Source organism: Rhineura floridana, chromosome 6 (genome assembly GCF_030035675.1).
Source record: "Rhineura floridana isolate rRhiFlo1 chromosome 6, rRhiFlo1.hap2, whole genome shotgun sequence".
Classification (NCBI taxonomy): Eukaryota; Metazoa; Chordata; class Lepidosauria; order Squamata; family Rhineuridae; genus Rhineura; species Rhineura floridana.
Window position 1 is genome coordinate 7168892 of NC_084485.1, and position 21194 is coordinate 7190085.

General features: G+C 43.3%; 1 protein-coding gene across 3 annotated transcripts in view; it reads left to right on the plus strand.

The window, feature by feature from the left end:
• Positions 1–760: 760 nt before the first annotated feature.
• CSNK2A1 (casein kinase 2 alpha 1) overlaps positions 761–21194 on the plus strand; it is a 51783-nt gene continuing 31349 nt past the window's right edge. The window contains exons 1-2 of one of the 3 annotated variants that reach the window (XM_061630888.1): positions 761–945; positions 13943–14121. The gene's annotated coding sequence lies outside the window, so the exon portion shown is untranslated. The remainder of the gene's footprint in view (positions 946–13942; positions 14122–21194) is intronic. The other 2 variants (XM_061630889.1, XM_061630886.1) reach the window with 2 other exon arrangements.

The following is a 21194-nucleotide window of genomic DNA, read 5'->3' on the forward strand; positions in this document are numbered from 1 at the left end:
TCCCTGGGATCCCCTCTCTTTGGAATTGGGATGTAAATTGAATGCTTCCAGTCTGTGTGCCATCGTTTAGTCTTTCCATATTTCTTGACAGATTTTTGTCAAAATTTGGACAGATTCAGTCTCAGTAGCTGTAGCAGCTCTATTGGTATGCCATCTATTTCTTATGATTTGTTTCTACCAAGTATTTTAAGAGCAGCTTTCACCTCGCATTCTAAAATTTCGGGTTCTTCATCATACATAGAGATCGGGAATACCATGGTCTGAATGATCCTGACTTTGGTGTTCAGTGATACATCTTTGCATTTAGCTGCCCTCCCCAGTCCTAGCCTTCTTCTGATCTCTTGACTATGGTCTCCATTTTGGTTAATTACTGTGCCGAGGTATTGATAATCCTTGAAAGTTTAATGTAATACTGAGCTAGCTGGACCAATGGTTTGACTGACTATTAAGCAGTTGCCTATATATGTAGATACATGGGCTCCTTTGGGAGTCATAAATATTTATTATATTTAATAAATAATAACATCTACATAATATTTCCCCTTCTCTCCCAAGTGTGCAACAACAGCTCCTAACTCGCTGTTGATGCTAGTCTTCGCGCTCCCCTGCTGCCGCTCCGGCCCCCGTTTAGTCTTTCAGGAACCTAGGCTGGCCCGGCGGCCTCTCAGCGAACCACACCTCCCAGAAGGCAACGCGAGGAAAGCAAGCGGCGCATGCGCTCCCGCCACGGACCGTTCTCCGCCTTGCTACGGCAGGAAGCGTATAGAGATCTCTCCGAGAGGGAGGGATAGAGAGGGCGTACGTGCGGCGAGTGAGCGACTTCCGCTTCCTGCCAGCCTCGCTCTGGGCCCTGCGGCTGGCGGCCGAGCCTTGTGCTTCCGCCATATTGTCTGTGTGAGGCCGGTGAGGGAGGCGCGGTGGTGGCTCTTGCCGCCGCCTCCTCAGGTGAGTGCGGATGGCCGGAGGAGGGCTGCTGAGCGGGAGGGGCTCCTTCCCTTTGCCAAGTTAACCGGGGGAGGAGGAAGAGAGGGGGGTCAAACTATGGGGGAGGGGGCGGTGCGGTTGATGTGGGGGTGAAAAGGGGGGCCTATACACATAAAATAGGGGGGTCTCATTTTGGTGGTGGGGTTTTGCTCTCTATCTCCCCCTTCCTAATTAGGCAGCTGCATAGTAGGGCAGTCCCTTGTAGGGGTGGGGTGGGGTGGGGTGGGGTGGCGTGGGGGAAACTCCCCATTCTGGGTGGGGCTGGCAATGTACGCGCCCCCCCTTTCCCTCCAGGAAAAACTCCTCCACCAGTTCCTCTGGTAGGACATTTTCCCGTTATTGTTGGGGGGGGGAGAGAGAGGAAAGAGAGTAGCTGCCCCCCCCGCCAAAATTATATGACCCTGGGAGGAAATCTTAGTATGAAGTAAGATACCCCTTCTCCTTTGGAAGGCGCCTCTTCTTCCCTGCCGCGACCCCAGACTCTACTTTCTCTACTCCCCTCCCTGAGATGTGTATTCTGGTATCTTCTTTTGTATGGGAAGGGACGGATTTGCAAGGGGGCGGAGGAAGGAGCGGTTCTCCAGATGATTCTTCTAAGTGATATGTGGGCTCCATGCAGAACGGCGAGGGTGTCTCCTCAAGGAGGTCAGAGGATAGATCCTGACAGATTTTTTTGGGAGGGGATCTTTGCCCCCTCTTCCAGGCTGTACATTCTTTCTGTGCTAGAAGCTGTTAGGGCATATCTTATTTGTGAGGTCCGCCAGTGCTTGAGCCTGAGAATCTTCCAAAAGGAGGAGTCAGATTTGTAGTTCTGGATGAATGTTTGGCAATGTGGGTGGGTTCAATAATGTGTGTTAATCTGTGGATTTTTAAAAAAAAAAATATATGGCTATATCGTTTCCTAATACTGTTTTCTGCTTGAGTGATTGTGGATAAGACAGTTTAGAAGTCTACAGCTGGTTCCTGGCTCCTATCATTAATGAGGGGCATAAGAAGTTCTTTATTGGATCAGACTGAGGTCTGTCTAATCAAGTATCTTGGTTCCAACAATGGACGTTTAGAAGCCTCTGGGAACTTCTGACTGGAGTTATCCTCTCTTGTCTTTTCCTCGCTGAACTTGACTAGTCCTGACTGAGAGAAGTGCCTTTCTCCCAACTAGTTCCTGTGGCAAACTTATTTATTTACTAGAGGCTGTGGTAGGGTGGAACGTTCTCGTTGCCTTGATCCAGCTGAATGTAGGAGTATTTCCTGTGCATTTGAAAGAGTACTTCCCCCTCTTGTTAATGTGGTGTTGATACTCTTGTATTCGTGGGTGTTTCACACAATCCTACAACCAGCTGCATACAAAGGCTAGACTGGATAGGAGAGAGCAACCATGTGTACTTAAAAACCATTAAGTGTGATATTTTAAAAATTGGTTCTTGCTCCTACATAATTTTTGTTGTTGTCTAGGCTTCTGAAGCATTTTCTGTTCTTGTTTTTTGTTTTATTTTAAAGATTTATGTCACTTATTTTCATGAATCATACCTAATAAATTTATTCCTTCCCCTATACCTGTTGTGGGGGTATGAGGCTTACACTAATCATTGATAAGTGGGAAGTGTTAACTTCACATTAGGAAATGGAGAAGCTTTATATATGCGATGGAGTAAGAGTAAGGGAATGTGAGGAGCTAGAGAAACATTTTCAGAGCTGCGTTCAGTGTCTAGGCTCCAGTCCTTTCTGGCAGGGGGAGAATGTATAAAAGCTATTACATGTTGGCATCAAATTTTAGTCTTCCTGAGGTTTTCCCCATCATTGGGTATGAGTATATATAGCAAGTGCCTATTGTAGATCTGTTCATCTTCAGCTGTATTGGTTTCTTCATTATCTCTGTAGGAATGCAGTTTTACTAGGTATGAGATTCACTTTTCCCATTAGAAATACAGGAATGCCTCGCATTAACGTACTCAATGGGACCAGAGCGAGTATGTAAACCGAAAATGTCCTTAAAGTGAAGCACTACCTTTTAAAACTTTTTTTACCTCTCATTCATGCGGAGCCGCAAAGCCCCGCCCTAAAGCCGCTGCTGCTGCGCTGCCACACCTCTCAGCTGATCACGATCGCGCCTCCCAGCTGATTTGCGGTGGCGCGATCGAATCTGTTTCCACCCCCATGCACCGTTAAGTGTCTGTAAGTGTGAAGGAAGTGTACGTAAACAGGGGCATGGTGGAGTATGAAGTATGTCTGTAAAAGCGAGTGTAGGTTAAGTGAAGGTCTGTATAGCGGGGTATTCCTGTATTACCTCATTTTGGCTATATATAGGAACATTTTCATTTGTACTTGTTGGCTAGCAGGTGGGAAGAGAGGATAATAGAATCATAGAATAGTAGAGTTGGAAGGGGCCTATAAGGCTATCAAGTCCAACCCCCGCTCAATGCAGGAATCCAAATCAAAGCATTCCTGACAGATAGCTGTCCAGCTGCCTCTTAAATGCCTCCAGTATCCGAGAGCCCACTGCCTCTAGGTAATTGGTTCCATTGTCATATGGCTCTAACAGTTAGGAAGTTTTTCCTGATGTCCTGTCGAAATCTGGCTTCCTGCAACTTGAGCCCATTATTCCATGTCCTGCAATCTGGGACGATCGAGAAGAGATCCCGGCCCTCCTCCATGTGACAACCTTTCATGTACTTGAAGAGTGCTATCATATCTCCCCTCCGTCTTCTCTTCTCCAGGCTAAACATGCCCAGTTCTTTCAGTCTCTCCTCATAGGGCTTTGTTTCCAGTCTCCTGATCCTCCTCGTTGTCCCTTTCTGAACCTGTTCCAGTTTGTCTGCATCCTTCTTGAAGTGCAGAGACGAGAACTGGACACAGTATTCAAGATGAGACCTAACCAGTGCTGAATAGAGGGGAACTAATACTTCACATGATTTGGAAACTACTGTTAATGCAGCCCAATATAGCATTTGCCTTTTTTGCAGCCACATCGCACTGTTTGATCATATTCAGCTTGTGATCATCAACAATTCCAAGATCCTTCTCACATGTGGTATTGCTGAGCCAAGTATCCCCATCTTATAACTGTGCATTTGGTTTCTTTTTCCTAAGTGTAGAACTTTGCATTTATCCCTGTTGAATTTCATTCTGTTGTTTTCAGCCCAATGCTCCAGCCTATCAAGGTCCCTTTGAATTTTCCTTTGCTGTGTAGTTGAGAATGTTACTTGCTGCTTACTGGATCTTTTTAATCTCAGTCTTTAAGTTAGATTTCCCCATTTCCCAGCACTGGTATAGAGAGAGGCCCCTTCCCATATCTGATTTTCAGTCCTTACAGAAGTATAATCCCACTACCAAGTGGAACCAACCCCCCCCCCAGTAGTTTATTTCTCAATAGAAAAGTATATAGGATTGGACTGCTAATTGTTAGTCAACTAATAATTTAGGTGGTTGATTGCGGGGGACACACACACACTTTTAACTGTTGAGGACAGACTTTAATAGGCTGAGGGGCATTCTTGCTAATGTAAGTCTTTAACCTGTTTTGGCATTGTCTTGCTGTAATAGCAGCTATAAAGGAAAAAAGTCTCTATTTATTTATTTTATTACATTTATATACCGCCCCATAGCCAAAGCTCTCTGGGTGGTTTACAACAATTAAAACATTGAACATTAAAACAAATATACAGTTTTAAAAAGCATACAAAGTTTAAAACCATGAAGGACAGATAAACAGGTTAAAAGACCTGGGGTTAGAGCTCAGTACATGCTGTTAGAATGCCTGGGAGAAAAGGAAAGTCTTGATCTGGTGCCGAAAAGATAACAATGTTGGCATCAGGTGAACTTCATCAGGGAGATCATTCCATAATTTGGGGGCCACCACTGAGAAGGCCCTCTCTCTTGTTGCCAGACTCCCAGCTTCCCTTGGAGCAGGCACCCCAAGTAGGGCCTTGGATGTTGAGCGTAGTGTACAGGTGGGTTCATGTTGGGAGAGGCGTTCCATCAGGTATTGTGGTCCCAAGCCGTGTAAGGCTTTATAGGTTAAAACCAACACCTTGAATCTGGCTCAGAAACATACAGGCAGCCAATGCAAGCGGGCCAGAATTGGTTTTATATGTTCGGACCATCTGGTCCCTGTTACCAATCTGGCCGCTGCGTTTTGCACAAGCTGCAGTTTCCGAACTGTCTTCAAAGGCAGCCCCACGTAGAGCGCATTGCAGTAATCTGATTTGGAGGTTACCAGAGCATGGATAACTGAAGCCAGGTTATCCCTGTCCAGATAGGGGTGTAGCTGGGCCACCAACCAAAGTTGATAGACGGCACTCTGTGCCACCGAGGCTACCTGAGCCTCAAGTGACAGAGATGGTTCTAGGAGAACCCCCAAACTATGAACCTGCTCCATTGGGAGAGTGCAACCCCATCCAGAATATGTTGGACATCCACCATCCGGTCAGAAGAACCACCCACTAACAGCATCTCAGTCTTCATTAACACAGTGAGAGTTCATATGAAATGAGAAAGTCTCAAGCTTCTTTCAGTACTTCATAAGGCTGCCTATATTGATGGCTTGTTTATTTATTTATTTTATTATTTGATTTACATTGTGTCCTTCCTCCCGGCAGGGCGGGATATAAATAAAATAATAAATACAGTAATATGTAGTGGCATGTTTAAAATTAAAATCAATACAGCAATAGGCAGCTTCTTATAAAAAGCTCATCCTCAGTACTTGTGGTGGATCTTTATCTTATAGCTGGTAGTTATCAACTGAAGGGCTGATGAAGCTCAAGTGAAGCTCTTCTCTTCTCCCCTGCAGGTTCTGGGGGAGAACAGCTCACATTACTGAGGTGAGAATGTGCAAGAGGAGATTATGTTGCTGGTGACAATGACATCTCCTTGGTGTAGGAAAGGTGCAATGGCAAAGGGAGAAAACCTGTTACAAACATGTTCCACCTCCATGTGGAACATGAATGGCTTGGAGCTAACCTTTCCTCCCTCTGTTATAACTGGCCTTTTCTTGGCCATCTTGCAGTGAAGTCATATCTAGGGGGTTGTATTCAGCATAAAGTTAAGCACATTATTCCTCCAGTGCAAGGATTTGTTCTTGTGCACTGGAACACTCCCCCTGTGCACCCCTTAAATCTGTTCTAGAGGTTCTCTTCCTCCCCAGAGCAGATTTGGGGACAGTGCAAGCAGGTGGAGAATGGGGGGGGGGATCCAGTTGCGCTAGTACTAATCCATGTGCAAGTGCAACTTTTAAGTTGAATACCACCCTAGGTTTTTAGGCCACTCTATCTCAGAGAGGGGGCAGGGTTATGCCAGGCACATCACTTTCCTTTTGCTAATTTATCCCCCCCCCAGTTGCTTTTTTTTTAAACAAAAGAGCTGTGACATTGAGATACAGGCCACCTGGGCAGTCCAATTCCACTTTGAATCTTGGGCCCCTGTTATCCTCTTGCTGAACATGTTTCAATGACAAAAGTAGATTGGGTGCCTTTGTTCTGCCCCTTAACTTGTGAGTTGAAATCCCAAATGGTGATTTAAGATGGCAATGTTCTCAATGTCTTCAAACAGTGAAAGGAGTAGAAATAAGTGTGGGTCTCTTCTCTCAACTCAAGTCAACATCTAGGAGATGGTGTTAACTGTGTTTTTAAATGGGGTTATTAATTTCAGATATGAATACAGCAAATGAAGTGTAACCATAAATGTCACAGATTGTGACTTGGCACCCATATATCCAGTGAGCCATGTATATCATAATATTGGTAAGACACTATCCCTTTTTCAAGTTTTGCTGGTTTAGGATTGTAGCCCCTTTGAAAACTTCTCCATGCAAGTCTTCAGCACTCTGTATGGTTAGAAGCAGAATAAATTATGGAAAACAAGAAAATTCAAATGCACTTCTTTTGCAGAATTTGGACAACAGAACACTGGCTTACTATCTGCAAATCATAAAGCAAATTGCTCTGCAAGGGGTAAAGTCAGGTTCTTCATCTTCCTCTTTTTTTTACCTTGTTGATAAGAATGCATCTTTTGACCTGTGCAGCCAAGCAAAGAAAAGCTGTTTGCCCTGGGAATAGTAGGTGTTCAGCCTCTTAAGTTATTTGTACAGTAGAGGTTTATGCCCCAAGGAGCACTTTCTTTTGAAGTTAGCTTTCAGATTCTTGACTGGAATCATAAGTCAATGCCAGAATGGAGTTTCACAAAACAATCTCAGCTCTTAAAATCCTCCTATGTAGACCAAATCAAGCTTGAGCTCTCCATAAAGCTTGTGGTGCTTTACACCCTATATGCAGCGAATTGCCTGCTAATAAGCATGGGAAGCTTTTGTACTGAACACACTTTAAAGAAGGGATTGGGTGAACGTTTCTGTGGTTGTTGGGGTGTCCATAGAATGTAGCCTGGAAATGCTGCAAGTTCACTGCACCCACTTTCCCCACAAGCTCTGCCTTCTGAGCCCAGTTCAGCATGCCAGCACCAGCCAAATTAAGGAGATATTTTGCTGCTCTGGACTCAGAGATGCGTGCATGATAATGACAATGCATGCTTTGGCTAGAGCTTGTCCTGAAGATGTACGTGTGGCTTTATTAAATTATTACAAATGGGAATTGCTCCTTTTGGTGAGGTGTGGTGCAGATATGGCCTAGTTGACACTTTGCTATGAATTGAACTATGCCTATCTAGCCATTGGGTGAGTTACTTGCATGAGGGTTTGTTCCTCCCCCCCCCCTCATTATAATAGAAATGTGTCCACGGAGCAGTGCTTATACGCCCGTCTTTAACCCAGCTACACCCGTTTCTTCAACTTAAAGTCTCAGGCAGCCCCACAGAAACACACATTGAAGCTTCAAAGTTTTTCCCACAGAGCAGCCCAATTGTTTTTCTTTCTTTTTTTAATTATGGTGCTCTTCAGTCAAAATAAGGATCCTCCGTGGCGCAGAGTGGTAAGCGGCGGTAACGCAGCCAAAGCTCTGCTCACGGCCGGAGTTCGATTCCAACGGAAGGAGGAAGTCGAATCTCCGGTAAAAGGGGTCGAGGTCCACTCAGCCTTCCATCCATCCGTGGTTGGTAAAATGAGTACCCGGCATATGCTGGGGGGTAAAGAAAGGCTGGGGAAGGAACTGGCAATCCCACCCCATATATACGGTCTGCCTAGTAAACGTCGCAAGACGTCACCCTAAGAGTCAGAAACAACTCACACTACAAGTGCGGGGACACTTGGGTCTGTGGGACCTCTGCTATCAAATCCAAATCTTGCACCTTGGGACTCCAAGTTCTGTGCTCAAATCATGCAGATTAACTTTGCTTGTGTTCACTTAGCTCTTCCTTCTTCCATGATTTAGCATTGCAGATTTGGGTGGTGGTGTGGCAACAGAGGACTCGGTTGGTTGAGTTTAAGGAAGGAAGGCCAGTCACAGAGACAGCACGGGTTATGGAGAGAAGTTCATGGATGCTGTGCAGCTTACTGAAGTCCTGGTCAATCAAACCCTCACTTGAATCATTGTCAGTACTTTTCAGAGCTCTTTTCTGTAGCTGTATCACTTCATATACTGAGATTCTCAGGAATCTAAATTCTGCCGCAAAATCCAGGACTAGAGTTCTTGTGGAATGCGTACATCAGGCTTAGAGATTGGCTTCTGTTTGTCTCATTTCTGTTTTGCTCTGTTCATATGATGTTTGTTCTTGCATTTAATTACAAAAATGGCATGCTGGGCTCTCAGCAAGTGTGTCTAAATTATTTGCCACTGTGGATCATAAAGTGTGAAAAATAGGGTGTGAGTGAGAAAATGCCCTATTCAGATGAATCGAGACAGTTTGCATTCCTCCTAGAGATACTGTTCACACTCTCTGGGGAGGTGCAGAGATAACACATCATCATCTTTGCATCTGCTTATCATGGTACAAATTCAGGAAGCCATTATTGAAGCTATTATGGTTAGTAGTGCACTTTCTAAATAAAAATCATGGCTTAAGTTTTTTTTTTTAGTTGGGTTTCTTGCCTCGGTAGCAATACTTCAAGACATTCAAATGCTAAATCAGGTTTTTTAATATTTGAGTGCTGCTGTTGAAACTTTGTATGGAGGGAAGGAATATTCTCTACTTGTGTCATCTTAAGGGAGAATTTTTAAGATAATCCAAATTGTGGTGCTTCAACTGGTGGATCAGGAGTGACATGTGGGCCACACCAGGGATGCCACCGCTGTTTAAAATACAACTTTGGTAAGTGAATGGGGAGAAACACTGAAAGATGGACCAGAATGTGCAAAAGCAGAGTGAACACACTGAAGTTTATTTATAAAAGTGTTTTGCATACTGCAATTTCTTGGAAAACATCAAAGGAGTTTACAACCATGATAACAGGTTTTTTTTAAAAAAAACCCACAAAAATTAAAATGGCTCATCAACTATTACATCTGTTGTGAAGAAGAGCCTTCTCGGGTTAGTCTGATGACTCCCATCTAACAACATGCCCCCTCTTGTAGCACTATTAAGGCACAGGGGCCCTGTCATCTTTTTCATTTCGGTCACCTGACCTCTTAAAAGCAAAGTTATGTATGGTAAAAAGTGGGTTCCATCTTGTAGATGGGTGCTAAGGGTGGTTTCTGAAAGAGTTGAGGACTGCAGATAGAGATGGTATAGTACTCCTTGGCACTTTAGAAAGATAATGAGTCTCAGGCATGGTAGCTGCTGGAAAAGTTCTGGTCTGAGGGGTATTTACCTGGATATGTGGTTGACCTGTCTGAAAATAAAAGCTTCGTTGTATGGAATTATAAGAAGCATGCAGAAAAAATGACTCTACGTTACAATTGAAAGCAGAATCACTCTTGACACTTGGAGTCTTGTCAAGAAATAACAGAACACATTTCTCCCATGTTAGAAGCAGATAAGATTGAAAGTAGGGAAATTGGCAGCTGTCCCAGAAGAAAAAAGGAAGTATGGGACCTTGCAGTAATGGAGAAAATAAGTATTAGATAAGAGACAAAAGACTACATTTGGACAAATGCATTGCAATAGTTGCCCTTGTTTTGTCTTCGGGAAGCATTCTAGGCATGAATATAAGTTTGTAAATATAGCCTCAGAGGGTGAAATGTTTGTTGGTATTTGAATGTTCAGTATTTGGTGGGATATTTTGAGTATTTCAGATTTGTTGGGAGTTTGTGACCTATTTGTATGCATTCGTGTTGGCATATTATATTTGACTTTTCTATAACAATTTTTTACAAATGTATTTCTATCCCTTACTGGCCCTTGGGTATTTTATTCTGATACTCGTTCCAAGCCCAGCTACAATCAGATTAAGAAGTATTGCTCGCTCCTCTCCTGCTCATCCCCAGCTGTTAAAAGCCAGCCCAAGCAGTTATACTTTGGTCTTCCCCAACCTGATGCCCTCCAGATGTTTTGGACTATAACCCTCATCAGCCCCAGCCAGGAGGTTTCTTGGAGAATTCTGAACTCAGTAATTTGTGTTGGGTATGCTTTGCGTTGATGTCCTATAGAGTGATTTAATTTAGCATGTTTATTTTACTTGCATTTCTTAAACAAAGCTAAAAACGTTGAAACTACCAAGCTTGCCTGGTATTGTGTTTGCACTTGGCATCCATTCATTGTTGCTAATGAGCTTATGAAATGGAAAATTTTCTGTGGAAGAAATAAAGCACTTGAAAACTTCCTGCCCCACAATGCTGCTGTTCATACACCTAGGCAGCTGGAGGCTTCTTGCCTCACCTCAGTTTTAAGTCAGTGCAGTGGCCTTAAGATTTGGAAGTGTTGAGCTTTAAAGAAAGATTTTTGTACATGTTGAGCTTCACCTTGTCTTGGCATTTGATAATCTGGTCCCAGGTATGGTCTGAAGGCCCATGAGGTCCCCCGCTTTGCTGACCTGGGAATCACATGTGTGTTACTTGGTTTTGATGGAAGAAAGGTGGTATAGCAATACGAGAAGATGATAATAAAAATCTTTCCCTGCTTGCCGTGCGGAAAGGGGAGCCAAGCTCTGGTGGGAATCATAGAATAGTAGAGTTGGAAGGGGCCTGTAAGGCCATCAAGTCCAACCCCCTGCAATGCAGGAATCCAAATCAAAGCATTCCCGACAGATGGCTGTCCAGCTGCCTCTTGAAGGCCTCCAGTGTCGGAGAGCCCACTACCTCTCTAGGTAATTGATTCCATTGTCGTACTGCTCTAACAGTTAGGAATTTCCCCCTAATGTTCAGTCGAAATCTGGCTTCCTGTATCTTGAGCCCATTATTCCATGTCCTGCATTCTGGGACGATCGAGAAGAGATCCCGGCCCTCCTCTATGTGACAACCTTTCAAGTACTTGAAGAGTGCTATCATATCTCCCCTCCGTCTTCTCTTCTCCAGGCTAAACATGCCCAGTTCTTTCAGTCTCTCCTCATAGGGCTTTGTTTCCAGTCCCCTGATCATCCTTGTTGCCCTCCTCTGTACCTGTTCCAGTTTGTCTGCATCCTTCAGGGAAAGATGAACCCCCTGTACCTGGAGCTCCAGGTAGAGGCAAGCAGATGCACCTCTCTCCCCCCCTTCGCCTTTACAGTTGGAGATGGAAATAATGGGCTTCACTCTGCACCAAAAGGGTCTTTTAAGCTTGGGAGTTGAGTATAGACATGCCTCTATCTTCCCTTCAGGTCTGTTTTCTCCCCTCCTCCCTTGCTCCAAGATCTCCCAGGTTTAGAGCTAGAAAGATGAACAGATTTCTCCTCTGATCCAGTGCATCACTGTACCTTAAGGAGAGAAGGTCCTGGTTCCAAAGCTTGCTGACGTGGTCTTCAGGAAAAAAATCCTGAGTAAATCTTGCTGCAACACTACTGTATATGGCTTGTGACCTCATCTCAGGTAGCAGCTAGGAAAGGGCCTCATTTTGGAGGATTATTCATCAAGGCTGCTCATCTGATCTCTGGTTTTTAGGCACCATGTCAAGATCCCTATTTTCTCCCAGGCTTTTAACACTTAATAGAGTCACTTCTACTAATTTAGGTCTTATTTTACCGTTTTAGTGCTATTGTCATAATATAAACGATTTGCAGATTTGTATTTTAAATGGCATACTTGAATGTTCTTTATTTTTAGTCTAGGTTTTGTTTGTAAGCCATCCTGAAAACATCTTAAATTATAAGGTGGGGGGAATTGTTCAAAAATGAACTTTAGAAAAGTATTTAGGTACAAGAGCTTCTGTGAGTCACTTTTACAATTAGCCATTCACCTAATTGCTGAGAGCAAACATCTTCTGTCCAGGCAAATAGTTTGCCAAACCAGTTGTTCCAACTGCCTTGTAAGTTGTGGGAGGGCTAGTTAGAATCAGCTGGAAATCCTAGCCTAGGTAATGAGCCCAATTCACATGAGACACACCTAAGCTTTGAGATCAGCAGGAGGCAGGATTCAGATGCTGGCCAAAGCAATGGGTCAGGCCATTTCCCAGCCAATGGATAAAGAGAAGTCAGTCTGTCTCTCTGTCTCTGTCTCTCTCGTATAATACTAGAACTCTGGGCCATCTGATGAAGCAGAATGTTGGAATATAGTGGACAGACAAAAGAAAGTACTTTTTCACACAGTGCATAGGTAAACTAAGGAATTTGCCCCCATGAGAGGCAGTGACTGCCACCAACTTGGATGGCTTTAGACAAATTCATGGAGGAGAAGGCTACCAACGTTTGCTATCTATCATGGCTGTGTATGTTAGAGGTAGTAAGCAGGGCTGTGGAGTCAGTACGCCAAACCTTCGACTCCTCTATTTTTCTACTGTCCGACTCCGACTCCTTCATAAATGGCAAATGTATATATTTTATTTTGAAGTCTACCGACTCCCAACTCCACCCACAATTGCTTCTGACTCCACGACTCCAACTCCACAGCCCTGGTAGTGAGCCTGTGAGGACCGCCAATTGCTGGAGAGCACAAGTGGGGTGAGTGCTGTTGTGCTCAGGTCCTGCTTGTGGGCTTCCCTCAGACATCTGGCTGGCTTTGAAGACAGGATGATGGACCGGGCGGGCCTTTGGCCTTCTTGCGTTGTAGTGGCTTGGGGCTCCTCTTTCCACTGGTGCCTGCTGCATTTCCTTGTTTTATCACCTAACACATGTGAATGAATGGGTATTTCTGTAAAGGAAAAAACAGCTGAATTTTGAGGAGCAATAAAAAAACCCCAGAAAGGTAGAGGCTGTGCCGGCTGCTATAGGAGCTCAGTGTATCCGTCTTGGCCTGCTGGCTGCCTGTTGGGGGGAAATGCCTTAGATCTCAGGCTCTGTATACAAGGTGCAGATGTTGGTGAATCAGATTTACAGCCTGAATCTATGTGTGTTTACTTGGAAGTTAGTCTCTTCCACGTGACCCCTCCCCTGGCACACAAAGCCTTTATTTTAGGCACAGGACTCTTGCTGTGTTTAGGTTTTCTTTCGGAGGGGAGCACAGAAACAAATATAATACTGATTCTCTCGGGGGGGGGCTAGAGAAGACATTTTGAGCCCGTAGTATATAGCAAGGCTGGCAGTGGAACGCTGGTGGCTGTTTGGCCTGGCAGCTGCATGACTGGCAGCCCATCTGGGCTCACTTTGTCAGTGAGTATCAACTGTGCCTTCTCCCACCCCCTTTTTTTGGGTAGAGGACAGAAGAATGCAATGAATTATTGAAATGAGAATTGGGTGTCCCTTTCCCATCTTTCTTTAGTTTTACCCTTCTAAGACAAAAAAAAAAATAGTTGGGGGTGACTGGACCATAAATAAGGATCACAGAAGTTAATAAAGGTTATTGCACAAGAAGAAGTAGGGGGTGGGGGGCAGAGAGAAGGATTGTGTCATCTGCTTTGGAAAGGAGCCGTTAAAGAGATTGCGATAGAGATCTTGAGCTTGGAAATGTTTGATCTGTAGTAGCCACTTTCCTGCAGTGAGAGGCATTTTCCCCCCAAGTGATAACATCTGTATAGCACTTTAGAATGTTCAAAGTGCTTCACTCGCACTAGTTAACTGTGGTCCTTACAGCTACCCTGCTGTAAGTCAGATTTATTATTTCAGTATTGCACATGGCGGAACTGAGGCTGAGGGGAGTGGCATGCCAAAGGCTACCTAATGAGTTCATGGAAGAGGCAAGATTTGAACCAGGGACTTCCTGATTTGCATTTCCGTCTCTTTGCCAGTATGGTACAGCGCCTCTAGAAAAGGTAAGTAGCTTGCTCTTTAAGCTGCAGGGAGCAAACTGTATTAAGCAATTTGCATAGCTTAAGATGAAGATCTTGCTTTAAACTGAGGAGTTAGGTTTCTCCCTGAGGAAACTTCCAAAGCCTTAGTGCAGAGTGAAGTGTGGGAGGGTGGGCTGCATTTGAAACCTGCCATTAGTTGAGTAGCTCCTTTTCATTTCCATGAATTGTGGTGGACATGCTGCAGTCTTCTCTTTTCTAGCTGCTGCCAGTGTGCTGTGGAGCTTGGCTCGGGAAACCAGACTTGCTTAACTGCGCTGCAGGAAGCTTTCTCAAGTCAGGACAAAGATCTCTAGACCGGCCTTGTGTTTAAGCATTAATCTGGCAGCCATCAGCAACGAGGAATTGGATGCAGGTTGAGTGATGGGCTGGTGGAGGAGGAATTAAGGGCGCTCAGCCCAGCATAGAACCACTGGAGGAGGGAGCTCTCTCCTTTTACTGAGCGTAGAAATGCTGAGGGTTGCTGCAGGAGGATCAGAGCTCTCCATTTTCATCTGCAAGCGAACACATTTTTTGCAGTAAAAGTTAGTAACTTTTGTGGACTTGTTTACAAGGATGTTTTAGATGGAACTGAGGGAGGGCTATCAGGACTTCAAGTCGATCCCGACTTATGGCGACCCTATGAATAGAGTTTTCATGATAAGCTGTATTCAGAGGGGTTTTTACCATTGCCTTCCTTTGAGGCTGAGAGGCAGTGACTGGCCCAAGGTCACCCAGTGAGCTTCATGGCTATATGGGGATTCAAACCCTGGTCTTCCAGGTCGTAGTACAATACCTTAACCACTACACCACAAACATTAAACTAGAGAGAGAAAACCTAACAGCTGTTTCTTGGGTGAGAGGGGCTGAAAGGTGTGAAGGCTCTCCCTCCCCCAGCTTAGCTAGAGAAGCCTCGTTTTCGGTGACTAAAAGCCTGGCTTCCTGAAACCACTTTACAGGTGCTGTGATGACATTGGTAGGGTTACTAATACTGGGAGGGAGAGGGAACAGAACACTTTTCTTTGCTGGAAATGCTTTACTATGTTCTTCTGTTGGCCCTTCTTCAGCTATTTCCATCTTACTGAATCTGTCCCACATTCTTGACTGTTCTCATGTAGATATTCAGTATGAGTCTGTCTACAGATTAGATCTGGGGGCATGGACTGTTAACTGTTGTCTCCATCAGGATATTGCCACCCCCCCTCCCCAGCGAGTGCAAGCTGTGGAGTGTGATCTGCCCAAGCCTGAGTTATCTGCAAAAAAATGGGCAAGGTGTGGTGAGGGTGGAGATCTCCTCCCCCATAGGACTGCCAAGATTTGTCAGGCACTGCCCTGTCATGAATGCTTTAGATATGGAGTGGGAAAGGTGACTGCCTCCCATCTCTTCTGTTGTATGATTTTGCTCCTTTGAAAGCAAAGAAAAGGAGGTGGAGTACCACAATTGGCCATTTTAAATTTGTTCATAGATGATTATTCAGATCTACAAAATAAAGTATTGGTTACACGTGGCATGTTTCACAGTGGAGTGCTTTTGGAAGGACCTATCTGGAGCTAACATAGAATATTGGTATAAGCTGGTCTGGAATGAAGCACTGTCAGATAAACTAACATAAACGCTTAGAGTCTCTAGAGGTCAAAGCAAAAGCAGATACATTTATTTTGACTTGTTACGATTTTGTACAATACATGAACCGGGAAGAACATGATCAAGTTCCTTTTCCAGCATACAAATGGATATGGTTTCTTTAAGTGGGTCTTTCCCCCTCTCTTTTCTGCTTAATCCCAAACTCAAAAAGAAAAGGGAAAGAATAAGCACAAGTAAGATAAACAGTATGTTGAAAATTGTAAATGAAAATATCCTGGCTTTAAAAGTTGAATTACCTAAATGCACTGTAACACAAACCAATATGAGTTTGTTTTAAATTATCAACAGAAGATTTATGTAACTTTAAAGTTGACAATGAGGACATTGAACTTCTCAAAGATTATCAGTACCTTGGTACAATCATTAACCAAAATGGAGACAATAATCAAGAAATCAGAAGGCGGCTAGGACTGGGGAGGGCATCTGTGAGAGAACTAGAAAAAGTCCTCAAATGCAAAGATGTATCACTGAACACTAAAGTCAGGATCATTCAGACCATGGTATTCCCGATCTCTATGTATGGATGTGAAAGTTGGATAGTGAAAAAAGCGGATAAGAGAAAATCAACTCATTTGAAATGTGGTGTTGGAGGAGAGCTTTGCGCATACCATGGACCGTGAAAAAGAGAAATAATTGGGTATCAGAACTATCATCAGAAGTTAAAATGATGAAACTGAGGTTATCATACTTTGGACACATCATGAGAAGACATGATTCACTAGAAAAGATGATAGTGTTGGGAAAACAGAAGGGAGTAGAAAAAGAGGAAGGCCAAACAAGAGATGGATTGATTCCCTAAAGGAAGCCACAGACCTGACCTTACAAGATCTGAACAGGGTGGTTCGTGACAGATGCTATTTGAGGTCACTGATTCATAGGGTCGCCATAAGTCGTAATTGACTTGAAGGCATATAACAACAACAAAGTTGGTTTACATATGATGTTTTGATTATGCTTACGTTTAATAATGGTGTAAAATTAATAAAGATTGTTTAAACAATAGGGGGGGAAAGAGGAGGCAGTGAGGTGTTGACCTGAGTGATGCCCGTTCTGAATTTACCAGACCAGCAGTAGTACTCCCTGAAAGCTACTTGTAGTTTGGAAATGGACAAGCCCCCAAGCACAGCTGTCTGGAAGGAGGAAAGGTCAACATTGTTAGCAAAGAATGTGAAGATGCTGCTGCTTAGACATGCCTTTAAAATTAGGGGTGCCACTTTTGCGAAGGGAATTCCTTGAAATTCAAAGTCCAGCTGGATTATGACTTCAAGTGAAAAGGCAGCTTGAGGGTGTGAGGAGAGCAAAAGGCAGATGAAGTTGTAACTGTCTGTGTTTCAGTGTACACTCATACTGGGAGGTGTGGAAATGCTGACATTCCAGTCTCCCTTTTCCTGCACATCCTCAAAAAGGACTTTTAACTACCCATCGTCTAGGACTAATGGTTGCTCAACTAGGGTCTACAATGTGCGGGCAAAGCCTTCTGTGATCTTAAGCGGCTGGTGACCAAAAAGGATTTCCTGAGGCTGTGTGGAGACATTACTGGTCTGCATGGCTTTTTGCTCCTCCCCATGACAAGCATGATTGGTCACCCTCAGTCAGTAACTACCTCTCAGCCTAGCCTGCCTTACAGGGTTGTTGTAAAGATAAAGTGTTGGGGGGGAGAACCAGCTTTGTCCATATTTAGGTGAACTCATTCATTGGACTAGGCCTTTGGGGCTTAATTGGTTTTAGGCTCCATAGTGATTAGCTGCTGCTTTTTAATGACAATTGAGTGTTTAAGATGTTTTAATGATGATTGTATTGTTTTATGTTGTCAGCTGCTCTATGCTCCTTTATGGAAGGAAAGGTGGCATCTGAATGTGACGAAATAGATAGATGTGTGCTGACTTTAGCAGCTTGGAGGGAAGGTGCAATATAAATGTAATAAGGATAAATTCTGCAAAGTAAGCAAATCTACACAGAATTCCTGAACATGGAAAACTTAGACTGGTCATAGAATTTGGTTTATCTTGGTTCAGAATTCTGGCTTTTGAAAAGAGCATTGTAGAAACAGTGTTAGGCAGAGCTGGTGTAAATGATATCCAAGTGAAGTTGGTGTCAGGAAACTAGAGTTTGCAACAACCTTCCCCCACCCCCAACCATTTTATATTTACAGAAGCCTTGGCATTTATTTTTGACTTTCCAGTCTGCAACTGAAAATCCAAGATGGTTATTATCAAAATTACGTCTGAGCACTCAGATACCTAAGGAGATGCTATTGGGTCCAAAGTGCAGATGGAGATGGACTGGATTTGATAGTGTAATAATCTTTGCTCTTTCAACAAGCCTTTTAAGTTGAGACCTATCCCAGTCTGCGTCTGTGTTAGAATTGCTTGTTAGTATGTTTTTTAATAATGTTTTTAATCCTTTTTTAAAGATGTTTTTAAAGCTTTCTTTTTTAAAAAAATGTTTTTAATGTTGTTTTGTTTTAATGTATTTTAAGGTCTGTTTTTATGATGTTTTAAAGTGTTTATAGTGCTTCTGTTTGCCGCCCTGGGCTCCTGCTGGGAGGAAGGGTGGGATATAAATCAAATAATAAATAGAAATGTTTCAGCTGCCACCTTATCTTGACACAGCCCTGTTTATTGAGCCAGTGAACCCTTTAAGGAAAGGGGTGCAGAACCGTTTCTAGGTTATGAAAAATTTAAATTGGGAAGGTTACCTCCAGTGCCTGAAATTCCAAGCATTGTGCTGTGGCTTTAGGCTTTTGCATAAGGGCGTTTATTGGTTCAGAATGAAGATATATTAGTGTTTCAAGCTTTGCTTTGAATTAATTTTACAATATTTTCCATAGAAAATTTTACTTTGTCTGTGAAAGGTCAAAACAAAGCCATGTTTGACAGACAGAATGAAATGATTTAAATAAAAAAGGACCGTTTTAAGTCAAGCTTCCCATTTGTTCTTTCCAGATACTTCCTAACCAGAAGGCATATTTATTGCTCAATATCATTAAAACATTTGTATAGCACCTAGTATTGATTGTACACCGCCCAGAGAGCTTGCTACGGGCAGTATAGAAATCGAATTAAATAAATAAATAAATAGTAGGGCATTCAACAATGTATTAACATTTATTTTTATTTATTTATGTAAAATATTTCTATCTTGCCCTTCTACCCTATAATAGGGCACTCGGGGCGGCTTACAAAAATAAATCAAACATGTACATAATAAAATTGTAAACAGTAAAATCACAACATTAAAATAAATTAAAATACATATGGTGCATAGCACACTTATTAAATAACTTTTCTTTGCCCATGATTTATGTTGCGCTGTATTAGTGTATCTAATTCTGCGGGTGGGGGAACCTTGGGCAGCTCTTCAAGCCTCTCTGTCCAGCCCTGGGGACTTCCCCCACCGCATCTCCTCCCCAGTCACACAGCCTCCTCTGCATCCTCAAGTGTTTTTGTCTGCTTGTAATGTGTCCTTGAACTCTTGGTGCCCTGGATGGAGGATGGAATGTGTGTGTGTAGAAGCTAGTCTAGTGTACAAAGGTAAAAATTTACATTCTTTGCTCCATCCACTTTTGCCTTTGGTCCCACACACCACTGGAGTGTGGCCCTCCGGTTTCCCCCCCCCCCCAATCTGATAAGACGTTAATTACACAAAGTGAGAGTTAAAATAAAGTATGGTTTAATGTGAATGGGGAGCATGCTGGTGCAGACTGTTGAAAGAGAGGGTCTTTTCCTCTCCTCCGGTTCACACTGCTGGGGAATAAGCTATGGTATGGCTTGTTGTATTGTGCAAACCTTAGCTCATGGTTTGTTGCCCCAAACAAACCACAAATAGCAAGCCATGAACAAATCTTGGCTTCTGTTCCTGGTTTGGTTGGGGATAATTAAATGACAAGCCTTCGTTCGAACGACATGACAAGTCAGACCATAGCTTGCTCCCTGACAGCAGAAGCAGGAGGAGTGAATTGCTCCCAATTGCAGCAGCATGCGGCTCATTCACATTAAGCCATGGTCTGTTTTAATGATGCTTTAATGTGATGAGCAAACCAGGCCACTCACACACATGCATGTTGCACCTTTATTTCAAAACATGGATTTCTGTTTATTTACAAAGACTGTGCAAAGCAATTTCCTGGCAGGCTGAAATGCCCAAGATCTTCCACAAGTAGTAAGCAGAGAAGCCTTTTCTCCATTAAATGGGAAACAAATGTGCATGTTTAATCATAAATATTTATAATCTTAAGAGCTGAACAAATTTCCAAGATTTTGGTAGAGTCAACAGCCTAATACAGTGATTCCAAAACTTTTTTTCCTTAACTGTTTCCCTGCTTGCTGTAGCAATTGCATTGCACTGTGCTAGGTGCTGTATGGCTTTTAATTGTATTTTTATTGCTTCTTTTATTTTTTATATTGTATTTTTTTGTGTTATGATCTGTATTCAATTGAATTCCAGTTGTGATACAATGAAATACAAAATAAGAAACAAAAGACGCAATAAAAATACAATTAAAAATCATTACAAATGTTGTGGACATGCCACAGACCACCTGAATGAAGCACGAGGACCACCAGTGGTCCATGGACCACAGTTTGGGGCCCTGTGGCCTAATACAAAGGGAGTACAAGATTGTCCAGATGAGCTCAACGGATTGTCCTGGTGAAACAGAGGATGACCTCTCCCAAGGCCTCTGATCCTTCTTTGTGGTGGCACCTCAGCTGTGGCACTCCTCTGAGGCATGATTGTTCCTGGCTGTATTGAGCTGTTGGCACCAACTGAAGACCAGGCTGTTTGCGCAGGCATTTGCTGTGGTTTAGTGTCAGGATGGAGGTGTATTTTTATGCTTGGTTGTAGCTTATCAACCTTGGTTTTTTTTAAGCTGGTTGTACTTGCACACAGAGTTGCATTTCAAATTATAACCTGCCCTGGAATTGCGCTTGCAATTAAAGAGCAGGTAAGAGAAGTTTTAAATAAAATGCCGCTTATATAATTATATCTAGAAATAATTACAGGATGCTGCTTTCTGTGTCCAGTTAGTTGCTATGGTTGCATACTTTAAAGGTGGCTGTGACACCCAATTTTGGCAAGGGGAAACATTTTCTAATATATTGTCCTTAATCAGGACTACAGGCGATGTGGCTACCATGGCTGGTAATTCATTAAAAGAAGCGCATGCAACTCTTAACATTTTGCCTATTTGTTTTGCTAGAATAAACAATATTTTTGTCCACTGATCTCTTTGGGGTCAAATTGCCCTTCAGAGGTGACTATGGAACCTTCAAGTCCTGACGTCTGTGAGGGATGGGGAGGGAGGGAAGAGGGTGTGAAAGTAGGAGATAAAAGAGAGGAAAATAAAAATAAGCACATTTCCTGCAAGGGAGCACCAGTTAACCTGACACTGGCAGCGATGTCTCCCTGGAGT